General features: G+C 37.6%; 1 protein-coding gene across 7 annotated transcripts in view; it reads right to left on the bottom strand.

Annotated features, from left to right (window-relative positions):
• The window catches only part of LOC108628897 (serine-rich adhesin for platelets), a 50080-nt gene that overhangs the window by 5168 nt on the left and 40670 nt on the right, over positions 1-4242 (bottom strand). The window lies entirely within an intron of this gene.

Here is a 4242-nt window from a genome sequence, read left to right as displayed (position 1 = left end):
ATACTATAAGAGTATCTTCCAAAGCACATTTATTTTGGAGTATTTTTAATAACCAAGTGTGCTGCATAAGCAAACTTTAATCAGGTGCTTATATTATTAAAATAGGTATAAATTCAAATAGAGAATGCAATTTTATTATTCTTACAGTTATAAAATATGGATTAATAAGTAATGGCATATACGTATTATTACAGAAATGTTCTATATAAAAAATCTAATTAACAGAACACATATATTTATGTACGAAAAGGTCTGATCTGATGTAATCAAATCTATTTGATCTTGTAAAAGTATTACGAGAAAAATTCTGATTTGTAAAAGTGTATTCGCTTTAGACTCTAGCTGTACAATAGAAGAAACTAACGAAAATAAATCTCGAATGCGGTGACGTTGGAAAATCCTCGATCCTCTTCATCTTCCTTAGATCTTCCGTGTACCGCGTTCATCGATCGATCGATCGATCGATACTTATCTCGTCGATCGTGGAAGCTCGAGCCAGGCCTTGATAATGCCGCGTCTACTTACTGATTCAGCCAACAATTTATTATCGACTTGCCGGAAAAGTTATGTCGGTTTTTGACGTAATAAAACAGGTTCTGCTGGTTCACGTGTAAGTAGAAAATTAATTTCATCCTATATATGCATACTTTTAATCGACGTTAAAGCTTCTTCTATCTAATGTGACAAAATAATGAATAAATTCATTGAATGAATAAATTGAAAAATTATTAACTGTTCTCGTTTGGTTCTAGTATTATTGTATTAGAATTTGTATCACGAAGCGATACACGCTTAGATCGGCACGTATCATTCAACGACTGCCATTAGGCGCAATTACCGCGAGGGTAAGAAGGAAAAAGTGAATACTTGTACTCGCGAGCACGCGTGGGTGTTCCAGTCTTTATAGTCGTCCGGTGCGTGCATATACACACGCTTCTTCTTCTCGGTTTCCTCGTATTCTTGTTGCGCCACCTTCGCTCTTTCTCTTCTCAGCCGCTGTTGCTTCACCTCCTCCGCGGAGGACGCGGTACTGCTCTCCGTTAATTTATTTAAATTGCCCGAGTACCGAGTGGCATGTGGTACCAAACGATTCGAGCCGGTAAGCCCTCTTGTTATTTATCGGCGCGAAATTCCGTTTCAGGGATTTTCGTGGCGAACCAGCCGCTGCTGTACGTCTTCTCCTTTTAATCCTCGCGTTACACGCTTCTAGTAAACGCGCAGCGTACCACGTCATAACTATAAAACCGAACGATGGCAAATACGTGTCGAACCGAGTTTCAGCCAAGTGTCTGAATCTCATTTTCAACTTTTATTACAGGCAGTTGGGTTATTCGATTAAAAGTAATTTCTGTAATCATTTATTGTGTTCGATTATTATTTAATTCAAAGTGTAATTTTATTCTTTACACTGTCATCGATATCTGTTATTATAGTCTTGTAAATTCCATAAAATAGTGAAATCAGCGAGAATCATCAAGTTTTCTTTATAAGTCCATTATTTATAGCTGATTAGCATATTTTTCTATTCACGTTGACTCGCAGCGGTGCAACAACGGGTAAAAGAAAACGATTCTTGTAAATGTTTGTAATTACATTGTACGAGTTGAAAGAGGGTTATTTATTATAACTGTCGGTGCGTATGCGAGAAGAGGAAGGTTCCCGTCACTTTCTACTTCTTCATACTTCTATCTAGCCAAGCTGTCCCTAATGACCGCTAAATACGTCATAGCGCGTGATTAATATTCCAGACCAACTCCCTCCCCATCCCCCTCGCCACGGTCGTTGTTCTCGCCGCGAAAAAGTAGGAACGCAAGAAATGAGAAGGAGAAAGAAAAGCTGTCCCAGGCAATTCATCCTAACCGTCCCTTTCATCTTTTTATTCAACCACCCTTGTCTCCCCCTTTTCATCAAATTATTTCTTTTAACTATCACAGGATCTGGTTTTTATTTGGACTTGAAATTATTCGAATATATAATTGAATAGACCTGAACCGTAGCCAATTTAGTGTTTATCATCGTCAATCACGTTCCATGCAAATTAATCATACTCGTTCTAGCAAGACAAGTTTATTTTCACACTCTGATTATGCCACAATGACGTGGACATTGTATCTGCAGCTACTTTGAATATGTATTTCCATCCCGGACTAGCAACAGAAATAAAAAAATACGTCGAACTGTAATTAACGATGCATTGTAATTATAAGTCTCCTTATCCAGGGGTGACGAAGTTTATCTTGTCGAAAGTTACAGTCACACCCCCTGCCAACTTGAGCTGCCAGTAAATAGCGAACTTCATATATTTCAAATATATTAATAAGTCATAAATTGTTCATAAGAAACGAATGAAATTAGAAATCCGTTTAAGATCTACGTTTCCCGCAACGTTTATTACATCACCCATTTAATTACAAACAACATTTTGTTCTACAGTTATTAACAATACAAAACAAAGACGGAATTAGGAAAGGGAATTGTATTGGAATTCCTACGACCAGGCGACAGACGGATCCGTTTGATAAAAAGAGTTATTCGTATAACACTGTGCTTGTGGATGTCGTTAAATGTTCGCTAGGAAAATACCCATCAACGCTTCAATCCTTAACACGGTCATTAAGCGACCAAAATTATTACTCAGCGCTACTGTTACCATCGAGTTACGTACACCGTAAGCACATACAGTGACAGCCAAAAGCGATACACTGGAATCTGTTCAACCTTTCATGCAAACATACTACGAATTGGCAATTGGCGTAAATTAAAAAATTCATGTAAAAAATGCAATGTTATAAGAAATATAACATAATTTCTATTTGATGTGAAGATATAGCGTAAGGTATAAGTATATACAGTTCACTAGTATGGAGTTTTATACCGGCTATCAGTGTATTACGAATGCACATAAGATATTTGCTTTTATATGTATAATATACTCGTTTTTGACTGTTGCTGTACGCAGCAACGAAAGACAAATAAGACCCAAAGAATCGTGCGCACGCCTCAAGTTTTATTATTATAATAAAAGGAAAGAAAGTAGAAGTGCGAAGCACCAAAGGCGAGAGGTGCTCGCGAACTGTAAACGCTATACGCTCCCCTTCACGCTTTTCCACATTCTCCTGCCTCGTCCTTATACTCTTTATTACACAATGTTTCCCAGTCCTCTCTGAATCGCGCCTTTTTAGTATAACGACTTCCCAATCAATGCAATAACACGGAATTTACTACGAAGCGCTTGCAGCCAATACAATTAATATGAAATTTAATGCGAGAAAATTTGCATTCGCTAGGATTTCTGCGTATTGGAATATGTTTAGAGTCTAGTAATTGGAGAATCGATTAGATAAAATTTCTTGGAAGGATTCTTTTATGATCGCAATTCGAAGATTAAGAGTTCAATTGCTTCGTGCTCTTTACACGCATACTCAACATGCATTCTCTTTCACGCTCGCTATATTTATTCAGTAATAGTTTAAGTTAACACCTTTTTCTCCGGCAGCATCGTCGACGAAGTCTGTAACCTGTCCCAAAAGAATGTTGACGATATCTTTGTAAGTTTCTTCTTACAAAAGGAACTTTGATCTAACATAACAACAGAATAAATCAATTCGCATAAAATACCTTTTAGTAAAATCATTTAATAACGAATTACCATGTGATTCTTCCTACTCATTCTCATTCTATATACACTTGATATTTATTTCTAGTTGTACAATAATCATTACTTGTTTGATGAATAATTTCATTACGAATCGTTAGCTGAATTTACTGATCTCTGAGGATACCGTCAACGCGCTGGGCAGATTGTATCGTGGATCGATCATTGTGGGTGGGCCCTGGCCGATCGATCCGCGTTTCACACGTGGGACGTCGCGTCGCGGATCGTCACTGTCTCGCGAGTCGTGACGAGGCGCGTCGTCGCCCTCTCCCTATTAATTACCTTAATTGCGACGAACATTACGAATGTCTCAAAGGGGTAACCCAGCCGTCGCGTCGGCAGAGGCCCCAAGAAACGTTCGCAAGGCGTCCGGTTCATGTACTCCCGACTACCGTAGTGCGATATTTGCATTTACAAAGTTTTAGGAAAATTAAATAAATGAATCGTTATCAGCAATTTATTGCAAATTTGGGCTATGGACCAAAATGATTTCATTCGATATTCTTTAATTGTATAATAAAAAGAATTAGGAAACAAATTTGGATGTTATAACAAAATACGTTTTTTTGATTATGCAAATATTCTAC

The sequence above is a fragment of the Ceratina calcarata genome, unplaced genomic scaffold (genome assembly GCF_001652005.2).
Source record: "Ceratina calcarata isolate Rehan_Ccalc_2016 unplaced genomic scaffold, ASM165200v1 scaffold547.2, whole genome shotgun sequence".
Lineage (NCBI taxonomy): Eukaryota > Metazoa > Arthropoda > Insecta > Hymenoptera > Apidae > Ceratina > Ceratina calcarata.
Note: the sequence above shows the minus strand (reverse complement) of the source record. Positions and strands in the feature narration are given on the sequence as shown.